The sequence below is a fragment of the Capsicum annuum genome, unplaced genomic scaffold, assembly GCF_002878395.1.
Source record: "Capsicum annuum cultivar UCD-10X-F1 unplaced genomic scaffold, UCD10Xv1.1 ctg3553, whole genome shotgun sequence".
Lineage (NCBI taxonomy): Eukaryota > Viridiplantae > Streptophyta > Magnoliopsida > Solanales > Solanaceae > Capsicum > Capsicum annuum.
Genome location: NW_025842453.1, coordinates 64,048 through 86,974, shown reverse-complemented (window position 1 = coordinate 86,974; position 22,927 = coordinate 64,048). Strand labels below are relative to the sequence as shown.

At 35.5% G+C, this 22,927-nt stretch overlaps 1 pseudogene; it reads left to right on the top strand.

The window, feature by feature from the left end:
* The first annotated feature begins 1,182 nt into the window (after window positions 1–1,182).
* LOC107853375 lies at window positions 1,183–1,553 on the top strand (annotated as a pseudogene).
* The last annotated feature ends 21,374 nt before the right edge of the window (window positions 1,554–22,927 follow it).

Genomic DNA, 22,927 nt, shown 5'->3' with positions numbered 1-22,927 from the left:
TGCAATGAACATTACCTTTAAGAACACAGCAGGAGCAGCCAAGTTACAAGTTTTAGCCATTCATAAAGGCAAACACAACTAAGAATACTTTTGATTAGTTAATAGTATTAGCTAGTGCAGGAATACTAATACTTTTGATTCAATATTGTTGTCACTTTGGTAATAGTATTAGCTAGTGAAGGAATGCCAATACTTTTGACAACTAAGAAATTAAGAATCTCAATATTTATCTAAAAAAACAAAATACTAAGTTATGTCACTCCACCTAAACCATATCAATAATCAATTCTCTTAGAAAAGAATCAATTCTTTTGCGCAACAGCTTTTGCACAATATACTCAGAAAAATGTTTTTTTCTTGAATTGAACAATCTCAAGTCTCAACCTTGAAAGATGTAGCAGCCATAAGACTAACTTTTACACAGGAATCTACTTTTCCACACTTTAAATTGATGATAGAGAGTGACGAGAATCTGTCTTCACAAACCTGCGAAACTTCCCCTTAAGCTGATCACTCTGGTCATCCGGATCTTGCTGACTCTATTAAATCAGAGAATTCTGATGCTGTATCACATAAACTCCTCAATAGTTCCACCCCTCCCATAATTCTGTCATTGACAATGAAAACCAAATATTAATAAACATTTTCAAGTAAAATATAGATCAAGAAGAACGATCAGTGAGTACAAATACACGTAGCTCCATTTAAACCCATCTTAATTCAATAGTTAAAAACTTAAGTTCTCTACATGTTGTTGGCATATAAATATTTAACAAGATGCAAACGTACAAACGACGATGACAACAACAAAAACTCATAGTAACCTTAGGTTCTATTTGATTGCAAATATCTTATATTACTATTTTTATATATTCACCTACATAAAGAAGAGAGGGAAAAGTAAAAGCCAAGGAAAAACCCCGCTTGGAATCTCCTGAGAATACAATAACAATAACTACACTCAATCTCAATCTAGTTAGACTCGACTGTATAGATTCTCACATTCATGCTCTATTTAACCCCGTCTCAATCCAATATTTGAAGATTTAGGTTCCCTAGCATTATAAGTACCAATATATTCTCTAACAAGACCAAAACACTCCTAACATATATTGGACCACCAGGCCACTACGAGTACTTGCGTGAAAATTAGAATTTCTATGCTCAGCGGATCAATAGGGAATGTGGCGGATGTATAAAGGATGGAACGAGATTTTAAATATCCAAAAGTTTCGAAGAATTGTTTCCTATACTGGATTCTATTACTTTATTACAGTCATCACATATGTGTACCCCAACAACATAACTAGAGCCGGGTACTCGAGAGCTAACCAGTTCTATGCTTCTTATCCGGCTGGAACAGAGCTTCTTACGGACACCACTAAGTTATATAAAGCAGCACTGGGGAATGTTTTTGAAGAAGATTAATGGGGACTGGTTGAATGGTGCATCATAGCTAAACATTTTGAACGTTAAGGAAAATCACCATACGCAATCATGCTCAACACATGGTGTACCTCACTTCTAATGGACAATTAGACGGAAGTGGCTAGAGGGAGGATAGTAGCAGCAAACTTCTCCATTGCTGAAGAGTGGACAGCTCTCATTTACTTGAGCAAGTTTAAAACAAAGCAAGAAGTTAATTTATGTAGATGTAGACTTACTGAAAGAATCATTAAACTTGTAATTTCTTGGGTCCTAACATGTATTGGCTTTGTGAAACATATTTTCTACTAAGATTTTAAGAATGTTTTGACTACCAGTAAACATACGCTCTTAACTAAAACTAAATCCTTCCAGAGATTAGTGAAGGAAAGCTATCAGTTCAAATACTCAACGATAATGTTACAAATCATGGGCTGCAGATTTCTATCATTGAAAATATTAGGCGTACTTCCAAGACCCCCTTTCTCTTACCCACTAATAACAAACACCAAGATTCTTCTGCTGGAACTCGATCTTCATTTTTTTCAATCAGTTAAATTCAATCATCAACTTGAGAAGCTTAAATTCAATCATCAACTTGAGAAGCTTCTATCATCACAAACTAATACATAATAAGAAATTACACCATAAAGATTGTTAGGTGAACAATAAATATAAACAAAACAAGATACCTCAAAGAACAAGCAAGACGAACAACTCTTCAGCTCACCACTGGCATGACAATATAAATATATAATACTCATTTGAATTAAGAACATAACAACCCCACTTAAAGAATCAATTCTAAAACATAATTAATATCTAAGAATAATATGAACAGTGAAAAAGAAACATAACATGATGACTTTTATCTTCTTCTTTTTATACTAACCTTGTAAAAGGTAGGGGTGTGCATCGGTTAATTCGGTTCGATTTTACGTGTTGTTTGGTTTATCAATTTTCAATTTTTAATATGTAAAACCAATAACCAACCAATAAGATATTTTCTTATCGGTTTTTGGTCCTTGACGGTTTGGTTTTTGGTTTAACCAATAAGAAAATACTTATAAAATAGAAATAGTAACAACTAACATAAAAAAATAAAATCTTAATTACCGCCAAAACCTACGCAACGCATTTTAATTTATAAGAATCTTCAAATTTGAACTGAATGTTAGTTAGAAAAAAATTGAATCCTAATTGCTGGAAGCTATTAATGTTTCAAGCTTTTTATTACGATAATAGCCGAATTTTATATGGTGCCTTTGTTGCCCTGAATAGGTTAATACTTTGTTTATTACTGAATTATGAATTAGCAGTGTATATAATCTATATACATACATATATCTATATATATATATATATATATATATAGAGAGAGAGAGAGATTTAAATATATAACATAAATAGAGATAAAACAATAACTTAGTGTATCCTTATTGGGTTATCAGTTTAACCGATAACCCAATAAGCTAAAACCAATACTGAACCATTTACCCAGTAAAATTTTTTATAAAACCAATAAAAAACCGTTAACCCGATAACCCAATAGCAATAACCCAATAACATTTTTATCGATTTCATTTATCGGTCGGTTTGGTTTTTGCACAACCCTAGTGAAAGAAAAGCCATCTTTTAGGCTTGTATAGTTGTACTACACGTCAAATACAATAGGGTCTTTTCCTGCACTAGCTAAATCTGAAGAGAAGAATAATATAATGAGTAAACTAATACATAAAAATCATTTATAACAACAACACACGTAAAGTTAATTCTATTGCCTTTTTCAATTTGCTGGAGAATATCAAGATTTTCCTCAACACTAACAGGTTGTTTTAATTGCTCATTTCAAAGCCAATCTTGAAGACACACTAGAACTTGCACCAATTTAGGAGTCAATGAACTCCTAAATGAATCAAGAAGACGTCCTCCTGTACTAAACACAGATTCAGATGCAATACTTGAAACCGGAATAGCTAATACATCACAAGCCATCTTAGCAAGAACAGTAAATCTTGTTGCGTTCATTTTCCACCAAGGCGGGATGTTAAAATCTTTAGTATCATCTTCAGTTTCTTCTCCAAAATATTTATCTAACTCTGTTCTAGCATCTACACCTCCATTCACAACTTTATACTACTTTAGATCTTGCATGAGTGAATCTAAGGGTCCTGTACCTTGGGTACTTAGTTGACTGCCAGAAATCACTAAAGTAGACGTCTCCAGTAAAGAGCAAGGTGAAGATACAGCAACCCCAAGCCCTTTTGAACTGGATTTTACATATTCATTAAATAATAAAATCATGTGATCCTTTACTGCTGCTTTTAAAGATAGACCTTGATTTTTCCCAAACATCTTTACAAGTGCATAGCCAACTAAATCAAGCTTGTAACGAGGATCTAGAACACATGAAACAATAATTATCTTATTTATTTTTATTGGACCACCCCAGTACTTATCAAATTTTTCTTTCATTTTCCTCGCCCTATTACTTAAATCAGTAACTTCACTTGCAATCAATTGATTCAAATAAACCACAACAGCACCAATTTTAAGAAAATGAATATTAAATGTAACATAAAGTGATCCAGATATTTTTAAAGTAAGAAGATAAAAGATTTTATGAAATTTTGTAATCCTTCTCACATGCACCTAATCACTACTCAAAAGTTCACCAGCAGTACCTCCAACTTCAATATAAGAATTCTCAAGATAATATCTCAGGACAATTTCACGAGAAGCATAATTTGTAAATGCATTCTCAAATTCAACCGCCCTACTCAACATTAGGTAGGTGGAGTTCTACCTAGTTGGAACATCTAAGCATAAATATTTCTTGCAACTGAGTTGTTCATCATCACAACTTTCTTGAAACTTTTTCAACCTCCCAGGATATTTCCTAACATATCTCACTGCATGTCTAACACGTTCAATAGACAGACAACTTTCTTTCAAGCCATCCTAGACAACAAGATTCATAATGTGCGCCATATACCTCACATGGAGGTGATCACCATTCTTCAGATTAGTTCCCATCTTTGTCAAATGCTTAGATAGTTCTTTTACCATTACATAATTTGAGCTCGCATTATCTATAGTGACAATGAATATTTTATTTATTCCCCACTCACGTAAGCACCTACCAATACCATTTGCCATATCTTCACCGTTATGGCTAATAATAGGACAAAAATTGAGAATTTTCTTATGCATATCACATTCACTATCAATCCAATGGGCAGTTATACACATGTAATTGATTCGTTGTATGGAAGTCCAGGTGTCAGTGGTTATACAGACTGTTTGTTTTGTTTCCACAAAATACCTTTTCAGCTTTTGTTTTTCTTCATTATAAAGATTAAAACAATCCCTAGTGACGGTACTACGGAAAGAGATCCAAAAATGAGGTTGTGTCACTTTTATAAATGCCCGAAAACCTTCTTTTTCAACAAAGTAAAAAGGAATAAATTATCACCATACGACATAAAGCCTTCTTACACTCTTCTTGGTCAAATTTCCAAGGCATAATAGCTACATCACCTTGACTACCCCCTAGAATAGCTTTCTAAATTTGATAGATGACCAAGAAGAGTGGAAGTACCGTCTCTTGACTTAAAAGAATACTCATGGGAGCAATGGACATATTTTGCTTTTGTACCTTCAGGACTAGCATTTTCTGTACAATGATTCCACGCTTCTGACCTTTTGTTCCTTCTTTTAGCAATTGCCTTCTGAGTTTTAGTTGTTTCAAATTGACTTGCTCGATTTGAATCCTCACTTTCACCCATCACCTTAGCAGCTTGTATATTTTCAGCCATGCTATGAGTTGATTTTGAGTTGTTGTGATAAGAAAAATCTATTCATAAATTATCAGCATTGGTACAAAGAACATGAAAATTAATATGTAATGCAATAGTAATTAGTGATCCATACAAAATTTGGCTAACTAAATACATGCAGTAGACTATAGTTACATACCCAAGTACATGCATTCATGCACATCACCATTCACATCAAAATCAAAAATTGAAGCAAAATAAAAGAAAAAATATGAAAGTACAAGTCCACAACTCACTAGAAAAAAACAAGGACTGAATTAATAAAGAAAAGATATAGAGATGAATATGTGCATATGAGAATACCAGTAGAAAAACCAAAGCACACTAAAGAAAACAGTCAACTAGAAGTCTATAACTTTTTCTTTGCAAATAATATACGGTATATTACTATACTGATACTCCTAATACGTAATAACTTTATTCGTTAATTTTTATTAGGGTTTAATTTGGAAAGAGCTTGAGGTTATTCCACTAGAATTTAGATAAATTAGATTTACAGTTTATAATTTATAATAATATAATGTATATTTTAATTTTTATATACGTAGGTGGAAAAGTATAAATATATATGGTAATTCTTAATGGGTTAACGATTTATCCAATAAGAAAATTAAGTAATCCACCCCCACACCAATAAGTCGTTAATTGAAAAATTTAATTCGCTCACCATCCATTTATCCAATAAACCAATAAGTCAATTTTGCAGTTGTCTTATTGGATACGGTTCGGTTTTGAATAGCCCTAGTTAGCTTTCATCTAATAACTAGAGACTCAAAAGGTAATACTTAATTGGAATCAATATAAGGGTTAATAATGCGACATCCTGAAACCAAAAAGGTAAAGGGTAAATCCTTTCCCTCCTCCAAAAGACTGTAAAATGTACATAACTTCTCGATTTTGCATATAAGGTATTGGGTTGGTTCAACATAGCACGATAAACCTACAGAGTATAGAAGCCAGGGTGAATAGAATCCTAGTGTTCACAATCAAAGTTAATATTATTACTTTCTCGAGACTACTACAAACAAATCCCCCCATTTACTATCCAGTACTGCCTGTAGACTACAACTGATGATAACTGCAATTCCACGTATTCCTATAGGATTCAACCCCTACCTTAGTTGGTTAATTATATCTTGACATCGACCGTACCATCATCTAAAAGGAGGTATTTCTTGGACGTCATCACCAAGCCCCAAGCCCATCCTGGAACCAAGAACTATAACACATTGATTTGACTCAAAAATGGTCCATTTGCGTTATTTTACTTGTTTGACCACCCAAATGGCCTCTTCGACCCCAACAGCCCACATTTCCTCTCTGTTCAGCCTACCTGAGAGCCCTTGGTTGATTTTTGGAATAAAATATTCCCGAGCCTCGAGCACACACCCCAGAACTGTGAACTATAGAACACCGATTTAGACCGAAAATAGCTCATTTGTGCCTTTTCACTTGTTTGACTACCCAAACGGCCCCGCCGATCCTAACTGCCCATACTCGCCCACTCTTTAGCCTGCCTTGGAGCCTCCAGTCGATTTTTATCCAGAAATGCACCTGGGCCCTGAGCCCACCCCTAGAATCGTAAGCTATAGCACATCGATTTGGCTTGAAAATAGCCCATTTACACTATTTCTTCTATTTGACTACCCAAACGGCCTCACTGACCCCAACGATCAATATCCCCTACTCCTCAGCCTGCCTGGGAGCCCCCGATTGATTTTAGTCCCAAAAAAACACTTAAGACTTGGGCCCACACTTTAACCATGAGTTGTAGCATACAAATTTGGCTTGAAAATGGCCTATTTGCGCTATTTTTCCCGTTTGACCACCCAAATGGCCTCGCCGACCCGAACGACCCACACTTCACTAATTCTCAACCTTCCTAGCAGCCTTTGATTAATTTTTATCCCAAAACATGCCCGAGCCATGGGCAGACCCTCGAAACCGTGATCTATAGCACACTGGTTTGGACCAAAAATGGCCCATTCATGTTGTTTCACCCATTTGCTTACCCAAACGGCCCCCGGGGCCCCAATAACACACACTTCCTCACTTCTCTACCTGCCTGGGAGAAAAAGATAATTTTTTTCTCAAAACATGCCTGGTCTCAAGCTCACCCATGGAACCGTGAGCTATAGTATACTGAATTGGACTAAAAATGACCCATGAGCATTTTTCACCCGTTCGACCACCCAAACGGCCCCTCCAACCCCAACGTCCTACAATTATTCACTCCTCAACCTGGCTGGGAGACCACAGTCAATTTTCAGCCCAAAATACACCCCAGGATCAAGCCCACCCTAGGAACCCCGAGCTACAGCACATCGATTTGGCCCCAAAATTACCCATTCACGTTGTTTTCCCCATTTAACCACCCAAACGGCTTTGACAACCTCAATAACCCACACTCTCCCACTCCTCATCCTGCCTGGGATGCCCCGGTCGATTTTTGAACAAAAATACACTCGATCCCAAATCCCACCACTAGAATCATGAGCTATAGCACACCAATTTAGATAGAAAATTGCCCATTTATGTCATTTCTCCCATTTAACCATCCAAACGGCCCTAGTGACCCCAACGATTTACACTTCCCTACTCCTTAGCCTTCTTAGGAGACCTCGATCAATTTTTATCCCAAAACATACTCAGCCTCCAGGCCAACTCCAAAATCGAGAGCAATAGCATACTGATTTGGCCTAAAAATGGCCCGTTAATGTTGTTTTGACCTTTTGACCACCCAAAAGCTCCAGCCGACCCCAAAGGACCACACTCCCTCATTACTCAACCTATCTAGGAGCCTTCGATTGATTTTTTGTCCAAAATACGCCCGATCCCACCCCCAAAACCGTGAGCTATAGTGCACTAATTTGGCCTGCTATTTTGCCCGTTTTACCACCCAAACGGCCCTGTCAACCTCAACAACCTTTAATCCCCCCTGCTGAGGAGCCCTTGATCAATTTTTAGCCCAAAAAATGCCCGGTCCCACCCCCAAAACCATAAGTTATAGAACATCTATTTTGCCCAAAAATGTCTCGTTTACGTCACTTCATCTGTTTGACCATACTAACGGCCCGTTGACCCCAATGACCCACACTTCCCTACTCCTCAGCCTGTCTGGGAACCTTTGATCAATTTTTGGCTCAAAACACGCCCAAAACTGAGCCCACACATGGAGCCATGAGCTATAGCACATCGATTAGGCTCGAAAATGGCACATTTATACTGTTTTGCCTGTTTAACATCCAAACAGCCCCACCGACCATAACGGCCCATACTCCATTGCTTTTCAGCTTACCTAGGAGACCCCAGCCAATTTTTGTCCCAAAACACGCTCAGGCTAGGACCCACCATTGGAACCATAAGCTATAGCACATTGATTTAGCTTAAAAATGGCCCATTCTAATTTTTTGCTTGTTTGACCACCCCAACAACCTTGTAGACCCCAACGACCCATACTCTTCCTCTCTTCAGCCTGCTAGGGAGCCTCCAATTGATTTTCGACCCAAAATATACCCAATCCCCAGGCCCACCCCTAGAATTGCAAGCACCAGCACATTGATTTTTCCTGAAAATGGCCTATTTGCTCTGTTTCACCAGTTTAACCACCCAAATGGCCCATATAACCCCAGCAGTTTACACTCTTCTACTCTTTAGCCTGCCTGGGAGCCTCAGTCAATTTTTGTCCCAAAACATGCCTGGGCCCTGGGCCCACCCCAAAAACTATGAGCAATAGCACACTAATTGGAACCAAAAATGGCCCATTCACACTTTGATGCCCGTTTGACCACACAAACTGCCTCACCGACTCTAACAGCCTACGCTCGTCTGCTCTTTAGCCTTCCTTTGAGCCTTCAATCAATTTTTATCCCAAAACACGTTTGGGGCCCGAGACCACCCCTAAAATCATTAGCTATAGCTCACCGATTTTGACCAAAAATGGCTTGTTCACGCCGTTTGATCACACAAATGACCCCGATAAACCCAAAAGCCCACACTCCCCTAATACTCATCTTTTCTAGGAACCTCAGTTGATTTTACCCTAAAACACGTGATCTAAGGTGGTTTTATACACATTTGTATTATTATTCTAGCCTATTTTGCCTTGTTTTGTGAGCAATTCGTGTGATTAATGTGTTAATATTGATTTAAATAATTATTTAAGTTTCCAAGTGTGTATTTATAATGTCCAAAGTATTTTTCAAATAAGCTGTATTTAATTGAGTCATTTAGAGTTCAACCCGAAAAACTAGTTTTACTAGATTGAGCTAAGTGTGTGTCTAGTTGGTTTCGTTGGATTCTAATGTGTTTAATTTATTTCAAATAGTTTAAATGTGTAATTATGAGTGGAATAACTTGTTTGTAATGTGAAAATTTTAATTTGATTAAGTCAAGAGTCAAAATAATAAGTGGAAGATCATTATGAATTTGCCTTATCTTAGCTTTTGTTTTGATTTATCATTGAGCTTATTGTGTTCTTTTGATCATTAATTTATGGTTTGTGATATTGTATGAGTCTTTGTGAACTAAATACGGTGATATAGTGATGATTTAAAGGCTGAAAATTTATTGAAAATACACTACAAAAGACATGGGCAAAGGATAGAAAGGTCTACACTTAACCAGATTTTTGGACGCAAATTCCAGTGAGCCGATGTGAAGTCAACACATCACGTCGATGTGCACAAAGTGTTGAGAAATGCATCACATTGATAATTCATACACGAAAATTAAATGCTGCCGACACAGCTTTGGGTTAGTCCAACTTTAAGTCAAACGGTGCACTTAATTTAAGAGGGACTAGTGGGAATCTTTGTGAATATTTCTGGGATCGTGCCCAATTCCTAATACCACTAGGATTGATATATTATTTATAAAATATATACACGGCATGAACAATTGGATACAATTTGGTGGAATATATATCTTGGACACTTGGGCAACAATTCAGAGGAAACTGCTACACAATTTTAATTAGGTTTTTAAGTTTTTTAATTAGTCTTTAATTTTTCATATCATGTATTCAATTAATTGGATCATGATTACGAATATTATTGGCAAAACTTCCTCTTTTTGGGGTTAAAGCCAAGAACATGATTACTATTATTTTGGATTAATTTTGATTAATTTTGCTTATTATATTTGGTTGTTTGTTTATTCTCGTTTTAATTGTTTTATGGATTGATCACCCATAAAATACATATATTGTCGACTTTTTGATCTCAGGAGAGGGAATAGGGAGATAGAACATGGAATAAACAAAGTTTGGATTTTTATTCTTTTATATAATAAAGAATTAAACTTAGCATCTAGGATAGGGATGCACTTAGATGCCTTACTTGATTCATACGTAGGATGATAGCTTTAATTAACTTAATTGGATTATTACATCCCCGCTCAACGATTTAGTTGTAATTTCCATATTAGGTAAAAGATTAGAGGTTGAGAGACCATTATCATGCTTAATTAACCCTATGAATCAACAACCAAGATAAGCAAATTAGCGAATAAAATTCAATAACATAGTATGATTGTTCGGAGTGCTTTAACCCTGGGCTTTTCTCCATTGATTGTTTCAAGATTTAATTTTACGCATTGTTTAATATATTTTTAATTTACAAAAATTATAAATTCTTTTTGGTTACTTTTGCACTAAATTAGTCTAAACTGTGAACTAAAATTAAATCATTGTTAAACCAAGTCTTTGTGGGATCGATACTCGGCTTTCTTGAAGGCCACTTTACTACTTGGTAGACCACGTACACTTGCGTGTGCACTATTAAGTTTTTGGTGCCGTTGTCGAGGACTTGTTATTGAGCAATTATTTATTTTAGTTTTACTTTTGGATTTATTTGGTGTTTTTTACGCTTGGTCTTGGTTTTGTTTTTGTAGGAAACAGGTTTTCAAAGTAGAAAGCTGGCAAGGGATCACGACTTGGTTGAACCAAAGTCCGAACCTGAGAAACTTTACCATCAACACAGGAGAGAGGCAATCCTTCTCCCCAGAATTCCTCAATTCCAAGAAGACCAAGAGAATACTGTTCCAATGGCTGAAGAACAACCAGCCCGAAGGACAGTTAGGGAAGTGGTAGTCCCACTTCCAACGAAATTGACTTCCCCAATTTAAAGACCGGTAGCTGGGGGAAATTTTGAGTTGAAACATAATATGGTGTAGCTTCTTATTAGAAGTGGACAATTTGTAGAGCTTTTACATGAGGATCCATAAGTCCCCTTGCAAACTTTCATTGAGCACTGATACATTCACTTCGACTGGGGTGACTCCAGATTATGTGAGGCCGACACTGTTTCCCCATTCACTTTTAGGGGAAGCTAAAAGGTTGTTGAATGCGAAGCTGGCCAATTCAATCACATCATGGGATGACTTAGCCAAAAATTTCCTCATCAGATTCATTCATCAGGAAAGACTGCAAGACTTCGCAGTGAGATAGTAAGCTTCAAACATAAGCCTGATGAAAACTTCTCTCATTCTTGGGAATGCTTCAAGGATCTTATTCGGGATTGTCCAAATCACCAAAAATCTAATGAGGTACTTGCTCATACTTTTGTAAAAGCTCTTGATCACAATACAAAGATTTTGCTAGATTCAGCTGCAGGCGGTCAAGTGCTGGAATTGACTTATGATGAACTGGACATATTGCTGAACCGCATAGCACAAGGAAATCCAGATTGGCATACAGATTCTAGAAGTTCCACAAAAAAAATTATGGGTATATTGGAGGTGGACCAATTCACAGCCATATCAACACAGGTATCTGCCTTACAAAATTTGATCAACACTCATTTCAGTGGCTTGAAGTTAGGAGAAACACAACCTGCAACCATAGTCAATACCATCCAACAAGTTGCAGGTTGGTATGAAGTATGCAAAAATAGTGGTCATACGGCTACCATGTATGCATCAAATCCAAAATCTGTGATGTATATAGGCAATGCTTAAAGGACAAATTATGGTAACGCCTACAACATGAAGTGGCAAACTCAGCCACCAAATTAACCATGGAACTCCCTATAGCAAGAAACCTAATCAAATCAGTTAACGAGCAACATGGAAAAGATGTCAAAACAACTCTTAGCTGGGAAAGCACAACTGTTTGCGAATATTAGAATTCAACAAATAGAATTATAGAATCATAAAGTGTTCCAAAGAAGCTTAGAGTTATAAGTAGGCTAATTATCATAGGAACTGAATACAAGACCACAAGGTGGGATGCCAACAGATACAAAAAATCCAAAGCAGGTTATGTAAATCACCTTAAGAAGTGGTAAAGATCTTAAAGGAGAACCTTCAAAGGCAATAAAGGAGGTTGATACTGATATGATGACCAAATAGGTTCTTAAAGAAATTGCTGAAAATTCAAGGAAGTCTGAGTACTTAAGACAAAAAGTTGTTGAACCAAAAGGGAAGAAGACATTGTCATTGCACTTTCCTCAAAGGAAAATAAAAGCGAAGGAGGATGCCTTGTTCAAATAGTTCATTGATACATTCAAAGAGCTTCATATTAACTTACCTTTGCTAGATATTTTCCGGAGTGTGACTAAGTATGCAAAGTACTTGAGGGATGTGGTGGAAAAAAAGGTGAAATTTCAAGATGTGGGAGCAACAATACTCACTAAAGAGTGTAATGAGGTAATGACATAAAAAATCCCCAAGAAATTGAAAGATCAAGGGAAATTTGTTATCCCTATTCAAATTGGGAATAAAGCGGTCCATGCATTAAGTGACTTGGGGGCAAGCATAAACTTGATGCCCCTATCATTGTTTAAAACATTGGGCTTGGGAAAGCCCAGATTGACCACGGTGGTTTTGTAGCGCGCAGATGGATCCATAAAATATCCAGAAGGAGTAATAGAGGTCGTCTTTATAAAGGTTGGTAAATTCATTATACTTGCTGACTTTTTTGTTCTTGATTTTAAGGCAGACGAACAGGTACTTATCATCTTGGGACATCCATTCTTAGCAACTGGAAGGGGTTTGAGTGACGTTAGAGAAAGCACGCTCAAAATGAGGGTAGATGATGAAGAGGTGGTATTTGATGCGTACAAAACACCCACATTAAAACCCTAAATTAAAGATTTATGTGTGATAAATATTATTAAAGGGGAAAAGTGTGGGGTGGTTAGTCCACCAAAGACCTCTTTGGATTACCTGATTGAGCGGCCTAAAATGAAACTATTGTCTCCCAACATGATGAAGGTTGATGTGAAGAGAGATGGTGACTTTAAGAGTGCAAACTCAAGAGGTGTAAAAAGAATGAAAAAATGGCTCCCAATGGGGAGTAAAAAGGTGAAGGAATATGGTTGAGTTGATATAGGTCGTGCCGCGATACTAAATTAGGCGTTGCTTGGGAGGCAGCCCAAGTTAATTAGGTATATTTTCTTTTTAGTTTTTAGTTTTTATTTCACGTAGTTTTTGTTTTTGATTGAGTCACAGGTTATTGGGAAGTCTGAGTACCGAAAACCTAAGCTAAGGAGCATGACAAAAATTGAGTATGGGGTCCCATGGATCTTATTTATGTGTGAAGATGGTACTAGCTAGGACTAGAGACCTTTGGGAGTATTTCTATCTCTTACTTTAAAAGTTCACTTTAGGGACAAAGTATATTTTTAAGTGTGGGATGGGGAAATTTCCCAAATTTTTGGCTCAATTTAAAAAAATTTAGGTTAGGAATAAGTGAGACATTCTTGTTGGTGCTATTTTTGATTATATGATGCAAGTGGGTTTGTTTATAAAAGCATGTTGATTGATGTGAATTACTATTTTTGATACTCCGAGGCTCAAGTTTATGACTCTTTTCCATGTTTGCTTAAAATGTGAATTCATACTATTGTTGGTTGAGAGTCTATGATGATCCTATTGAGTTGAGCATGTGCCATATGCGTGTGAGAATTTTTTGTATATTTCTTGTTGCGTGTGATGTCTAGAACTTGCCCGATGTATGTGTGAAGCGAAATAAAGAATGTGGATTTAGGAGATGATATAGGCATTTCATTGATAGCCTTGTTTTGTACCTTTTATTCATCCTACCCTTGTGCATTATCCTAGTTAACCCCCATTGAGCCTTTAGCTTTTTATTTGGTAGCCTCGTAAGTAACCAAATTCCCTTCTTTGATAGACCTTAATTTGATCCAAAAATCTCCTAAGTGCTTTAATGAAAAAAAAATTGAATTAGTAAGGAGTTTGAGAAATTGAAGAAGAAAAAGGTGAAATTGATGCTCCAAGGTAAGAGTTATTGGTGTTTATATTTGATGTGTAGTGGTAGAGAGTGATATAAATAATGGTAGAAATATTGCCATGATTGTGAGAAAAAAAAAAGAAAAAATGATTCTTGTGATAGTAAATTATGCGTCCACCAAGTGTTTGTGAAAATGCTAAAAAAATGGGGCAAAAAAAGGTATGGATGAATGAATAAATGTAATTTGGTTGTTGAACATTGGTTTTAAATGTATAATGTAGTGTATTAAAGTGCCTAGAGAGCCTAGTCACTATTTCCAAATAGTTCCTACCCGTCCCTTAGCCTACATTACAACCCGAAAAAGTCCTATTTGATTCTAAGCTTTACATTCAGCTATTAATGGATCATTACACTAAGGTCAATCCTATGGTTCATTGTGTGTAACTTGTGAATTTTTTTTTAGAGTGAGCGTAATTTGATACTTGTACCCATTATATGATAAATTGCATTTATGTGAGTGATTATGGGTAACTTTCTTATTGTGCGGGGCACATGTTTCATGAATGTGGGTTATTTGTAAGATGTCCTTAATTGAATGATAAGTATGATTTTTCCACTTAGGTGAGTTAATTCTTTAGGCTAGGATGTTTTGGAGTAGTGTTCATGAGCTATCAATTGGGTAAATAACGTGCTTTGTGTAGAAACTTGCATTTTGTGTATTCATTGTAGTACTAGCTTGAGTGTCTTTATTTTATTAGAAGTGTAGCGTCACCTCAGATTTTTATGCTTAGAGGAAAGAGTTGTTCGAGGAAGAACAATAGTTTAAGTGTGGGGTGATGATCTAAGGTGGTTTTATTCACTTTTGTATCATTATTCTGGCCTATTTCGCCTTGTATTGAGAGCAATTCGTGTGCTTAACGTGTTAATATTGATATAAATAAGTATTTAAGTGTCCAAGTGTGTATTATAATGTCCAAAGTATTTTTCAAATAAGTTGTATTTAATTGAGTCATTTAGAGTTCAACTAGGAAAACTAGTTTTACTAGCTTGAGCTAAGTGTGTGCTTAGTTGGTTCCGTTGGATTCTAATGTGTTTAATTTGTTTCAAATGGTTTAAATATGTAATTATGAGTGGAATAACTTGTTAGTAATGTGCAAATTTTAATTTGATTAAGTCAAGAGTCGAAATAATAAGTGGAAGATCATTGCGAATTTGCCTTATCTTAGCTTTTGTTTTGATTTATCGTTGAGGTTACTATGTTGTTTTGATCTTTAAATTGTGGTGTGTGATATTGTAGGAGGATTTTTGAACTAAATATGGTGATATAGTGATGATTTAAAGGCAGAAAATTCATTGGAAATACATTACAAAAGACATGGGCAAAGGATAGGACGGTCTACACTTAACCAGATTTTTGGACGCAAATTTCAGTGAGCTGATGCAAAGTCAACACGTCACATTGATGTGCCCAATGCTTTGAGCAATGCATCGCGTTGATAATTCATACATGGAAATTAAATGTTGCCGACACAGCTTTGGGTTAGTCCAACTTTAAGTCAAACGGTGCACTTAATTTAAGAGGGACTAGTGGGAATCTTTGTGAATATTTTTGGGATCCGTTCCCAACTCCTAATACCACTAGGATTGATATATTATTTATAATATATATACATGAACAACTGGATACAATTTGGTGGAAGATATATCTTGGACACCTGGGCAACAATTCGGAGGAAGCTGCTACACAAATTTAATTAGGTTTTTAATTTTTTTAATTAGTCTTTAATTTTTTATATCATGTATTCAATTAATTGGATCGTGATTATGAATATTATTTTCTAAACTTCCTCTTTAAGGAGTTAAAGCCAAGAACATGATTACTATTATTTTGGATTAATTTCGATTAATTTTGCTTATCATATTTGGTTGTTTGTTTATTCTTGTTTTAATTATTTTATGGATTGATCACCCATAAAATATACATATTATCGACCTTTTGATCTCGAGAGAGGAAATAGGGAGACAGAACATGGAAATAAACAAAGTTTGGATTTTTATTATTTTATAAAATAAAGAATTAAACTTAGCGTCTAGGACAGGGATGTACTTAGATGCCTTACTTGATTCGTACGTAGGATGATAGCTTTAATTAACTTAATTGGATTATTACATCCCCGCTCAATGATGTAGTTGTAATGTCCATATTAGGTAAAAGATTAGAGGTTGAGAAACCATGATCATGCAATTAACCCTATGAATCAACAACCAAGATAAGCAAATTAGTGAATGAAATTCAATAACATAGTATGATTGTTCGGAGTGCTTTAACCTCGGGCTTTTCTCCATTGATAGTTCTATGATTTTATTTTACGCATTGTTTAATGATAGTTCCCAAGGACACACGCAAGTGTACGTGGTCTTATCAAGTAGTAAAGTGGCTTAAAGAAAGCCTAAGTATCGATCTCTCATGGACTTGCGTTCATCGCCTTTCAAATTCTAGTTTAAAAATTGAGAAAAAGTAAACAATTGAGTTTTAGAATTGTAAATTAAATGTAAACTAAACTAATGCAGAAAAGTAATAACTTAGGACAATCAATGGATAGAAACCCAGGATTAAATCTTAAGAGCAATCATACTACGCTATTGAACTTCATTCGTTAATTGGCTTATCTTGGTTGTTGATTCATAGGGTTAACTGCATGATCATAGTCTCCCAACCTCTAATCATTTATCTAATATGGACATTATAACTACATCGTTGAGCAGGGATGTAATAATCTAATTAAGTGTTTTAAAGCTATCATCCTATGTTGAATCAAGTAAGGCGCCTAAGTACACCCCTGTCCTAGACGCTAATTCAAATCCTTTATTTATTAAAGAATAAAAATCATACTTTGTTTATTCCCATGTTCTATCTCCCTATTCCCTCTTCCGAGATCAAAAGGTTGAAAATTGATGTATTCTAAGGGTAGCTAATCTTTAAAATAGTTAAATTAAGAATAAACAAACAACCAATAATGATAAGCAAATAAAACAAAATTAATTCAGAACAAAAGTATTCACGATGTTGGCCTTAACCCCGGAAAGGGAGTTTAGCCTTGAATGGAAATATTCATCATCCAATCCCTTAGAGTGATGATACAAATCATACCAAAACTAAATTAAAGCATGATAAAACCTAAAAACAAGTTGTAGTAGCCTCCAATGATGTCCCAAGTGATCTAGGGTGTTCCAGGATGTCCCAAGATGATTAAAACGTGATTTAACATGTTATATTTATAGTAGATAAGTCATAAACCCATTGGGATTGGATTTCCATGTAATAATTGTTCAGCAAGGAATTTTTTTTGCTTTTGATGGCCACCGCGTCATGGTGTCGAGCCAATCGACAATTGTCAATTTCCATAATTTCACCGCGATTTCACCGCGTTGTGGCACCTCCTCAAACTCCACCAAATGCTACACGCGCATATGGGACACAAAACTAGGCCTCTTATGAATCCAGAGGTTTTTGAAAACATCCATTGGACCTTCCTACATACCACACGCACCCTATATATTTCAGGGGTCCAAACTGCGTCAATCTTTGTATTGTGCTTTCGTTGAGCCATTCTAAGCCTCTTTGAGTTGTTTCCACTTGATTTGAAGCTTTTATATCCTTTATATATCATCATAATCCAGTAAAAAAGCATACTAAAGCATTAAAAACAACAATTCAGAGCTCAAAACAACACAACATCCAAGATGGTGAACTAGAAACACGAGTTAAGCATAGGCTAAATTCATATTGAGCTTAATCTTATTGTTTTGACCCTTGTCTTGATCCAATTAACCCTTGAAAATTATAAATAAGTTGTTTTACATATAAATATATAATAACAACCTTATTAACTCATTAACACATTAAAACCCAACACAATAGACTAGAAAAACACCTAACTCAAGCTAGTTAAACTAGTTTTCTTGGTTGACTTCTAAATGGTCGAATTGCATCAAAACTTGTGTGGAAACACCATTAAACATTGTAAGAACATACTTGGACACATAAATGCTCATTTATATCTTTTTCAACACATATAGCATAAGAATCATCCTAAAAACAAGGCTAAAAAGGCTAGAATAGTAACACTAGAATGCATAAATACACCCAACATCACCACCCCACACTTAAAGCCTTGTTCATCTTCGAACAACTCTTAACTATAAATACCATGAGTTTAATACACTTATACTAAATGTAAAAATTCAAGATAGCACTACAATTACTACATGGAATGCTAGTTTACAACACTAAGCATGTTATACGCAATTGAAAGCTCAAGAATCCTACTTTCAAAACATCCTAGCCTCAAGAATGGAATCCACAACTAGCAAAGTCATGCATATTTCTCAATCAAAGACATCACAAGAATCACCTATATTCATAAAACATGTGCCCCTCACCATAAGAGAGTTACCCATAATCACTCATATAAATACAAATTATAGCACAATGGGTACAAGAATTAATTTTCGCTCACTTTCACAAGAAATTCACAAGTTACACATAATGACCCATAAGCTTTCCCTTAGTGTAATGCTCCACTAATATTAGAATGTAAAGTTTAGGATCAATTAAGACTTTTTCGGGTTGTAATGTAGGCTAAGGGATAGGTAGAAACTATTTTGGCCAAGACTAGTGACTAACCTCTCTAAGCGCTTTAATACACTACATGATGCATTTAAAATCAATTTTCAACAACCAAATTACCTCATTCATTCATCCATACCTTTTCTTTTTTTCCCCATCTCTTTTTGGCATTTTCACAAACACTTGGTATAAGCATAGTTTTCTACCATATAAATCATTTTTTATCTTTTTTCACAACCATGGCAATATTTTTAACATAAATTATATCACCCATCTACCACACATCAATTATCAAAACCAATAACTATTATATTGGGCCATCAAATTCACCTTTTCCCTCTTATTTCTCAAACTCGTTACTCAATTAATTTTTTATTAAAGTACTTAGAAGTTTTTTGGATCAAATTAAGGACCATCAAAGAAGAGGATTAGGCTACATATGAGGCTACCAAAGAAAATAAGCTAAAGGCTCAATGGGGTTTAACTAGGATTATGCACAAGGATAGGACAAATAGAAGGTAAAAACAAGGGTATCAAAGAAATGCCTATATCATCTCCTAACCCACATTATTTATTTTGCTTCACACACATACCAGGCAAGTTCTAGACATCACATGTAACAAGGAATATACAAAAATCTAACACACACATGGCACATGCTCAACTCAATAGGATCATCATAGAATCTTAACCAAACAATAACATAAATTCAATTTTAAGCCAACTAGTGCAAGAGTCATAAATATAAGCCTAAGAGTCTCAAAAATAGTAATTCACATCAATTAACATGCTTTTACAAACAAAACACTTGAACTATGCAATCAAAAATAGAACTAACAAGAATATCTCACTTATTCCTAACCTAAATAAAATTAAATTGAGCGAAAAATTAGAAATTTCCCCACCCCACACTCAAAAATCTACTTTGTCCCCAAAGTAAATTTAAAGATAAGAGATAGAAATACTCCCTGAGGCCTCTAGGCCTAGCTAGTAGCATCTTTATATATCAAGAGGGTCCAGGGACTCCACACTTAGTCTTTTCCATGCTCCTTAGCTCAGGTTTCCAATACTCAGACTTCCCATTAACCTGCGACTCAATAAAAAAAAAACTACATGAAATAAAAAAACTAAAACTAAAAGAAAACATACCTTAGCTTGGGTTGCCTCCCAAGAAGCGCCTAATTTAGTGTCGCGGTACGACCCAATCAAATTTTTCCTCCATCTTGAGGATATGAATTTCACCCCCAATTTTGTATCCATCTTCTTGCCTCGGTCATAGGGAGGTGGTGCAAAGATTAAGGAACCGAGTAATGAAATATGTCTAGTAAAACACTCGACCTTGAAGTGAGATGTGTTTTTATGTTTCTTATCCGGTGTAAAATCAAGAATATAAGATTCGTGTTCCTTATCTTCACACTCTTCCACTATTTTAAATGATTCCACAGACAAGATATCATCTAAACATAATGTAGAAAAGTTCTTCGAATGATGCCCAGCCAATCCTACTTCAAAATTTACACAATTCTCAATATCCTCACTCTTATTCACCTTCTCAATTTCAATCTCAAGAGAAAGATGATAACTGAATGGTTGAGATTCATATGGTGGTGGTGGCATCTCCTTAATAATTTCAACAATTTTAGTTTTTGAGTACTCAGACTTCCTCGAATTATCAGCAACTTTATTTTCAATAGGTTGGGAAGTAAACTCTGCATCAACCTCCTTAGTTGTCTTTGAAAGTTATTCATTGAGATCCGTACCATTCCTCAAAGTGATTTCACTTATTTGTTCACTGTCACTTGACAAATCACCTTGAAGTATCGTACTATATATCGTTGCACTTGCCCTACCTACATCACCAAGTTCTCATGAAAATTTGTTGACGCTCTAAAATGGATGAATTACTCTTCATATCTGCTGACAACTGTGCTCGATTAGCTAGAAGTTGTTACAGTATTTCTTCCATATTGGTCATTTGAATCGGGGCTTGGTAATTTTGAACTTGTGGCTGTTGAAATTGTTGATGCTGATTGTAGGCATTCACATAGTATTGCTTTGATCATAGCCCACAAACATTACTAAATCAGGGTTTACAGTACATATATCTTAAGAATGACAACTATTACCACAAACCATACACCATATAGAATCTTCATCACTGGAAAATCATCTATCCCAGGCTGACATATCAAGAAGTATGATAAAAAGAGAAATAAAAGAAAATAAAAAAACTAAACCAAAACTATTTACAACTCAATATAGAAAAACTAAAAATAAGATAGTTGCTTAGTTACAAGTCCCCGGTAACAATGTCAAAAACTTGACAGCACTCAAGCGCACATGCAAGTGTACGTGGTCTTATTAAGTAGTAAAGTGGCTTCAAGAAAGCCCAAGTATCAATCACTCAGGGACTTTCATTTTCCGCCTATCAAATTCTAGTTTAACGATTGAGAAGAAGTAAACAATAGAGTTTTAAAATTATAAATTAAACTAATGCGGAAAAGTAATAACTTAGGACAATCACTGGACAAAAACCAAGGGTTAAAGCTTTAGAACAATCATACTACGCTATTGAACTTCATTCGTTAATTCGCTTATTTTGGTCGTTGATTTGTAGGGTTAATTGCATGATCATAGTCTCCCGACCTCTAATCGTTTACCTAATATGGACATTATAACAACATCGTTGAGCGGGGATGTAATAATCTAATTAATTTTGTTAAAGCTATCATCCTACGTTTAATCAAGTAAGGCATCTAAGTACATCCCTGTCCTAGAAGCTAATTCAAATTCTTTATTTAATAAAAGAATAAAAATCATACTTTGTTTATTCCCATGTTCTATCTCCCTATTCCCTCTCCCGAAATCAAAAGGTTGACAATTGATATATTCTAAGGGTAGCTAATCTTTAAAATAGTTAAATTAAGAATAAACAAACAATCAATAATGATAAGCAAATTAAACGAAAGTATTCATGATCTTGGCCTTAACCCCGGAAAGGGAGTTTAGCCTTGAATGGAAATATTCATCATCCAATCCCTTGGAATGATGATACAAACCATACAAAAAACTAAATTAAAGAATGATAAAACCTAAAAATAAGTTGTGGTAGCCTCCAATGATTTCCAAGTGATCTAGGGTGTTCCAAGATGTCCCAAGATGATTAAAACGTGATTTAACATGTTATATTTATAGTAGATGAGTCATAAACCCATTGGGATTGGATTTCCACGTAATACTTGTTCAGCAAGTCATTTTTTTCTCTTTTAATAGCCACCGCGTCGCGGTGTCGAGCCAATCGACAATTGTCAATTTCCAGAATCTCACCACAATTTCACCGCATCGTGGCGCCTCCTCAAACTCTACCAAATGCTACATGCACCTTTGGGTCACAAAACTGGTCCTCTTCCGAATCCAGTGATTCTTTGAATGCGTCCATTGGACCTTCTACATCCCACACGCGCCCCATACATTTCAGGGGTCCAAACTGCGTTAATTTTTGTATTGTGCTTTTGTTGAGCCATTCTGAGCCTCTTTGAGTTGTTTCCATTTTATTTGAAGCTTTTATATCCTTCATACATCATCATAATCCATTAAACAAGCATACAAAATCATTAAACACAAAAATTTAGAGCTCAAAATAACACAACATCCAAGACATTGAACTAGAAACACGAGCTAAGCATAGGCTAAATTCATATTGAGCTTAAGCTTATTGTTTTGACCCTTGTCTTGATCCAATTGACCCTTGAACATTATAACTAAGTTGTTTAACATATAAATACACAATAACAACCTTATTAACTCATTAAAAAACATTAGAACCCAACACAATAGCCT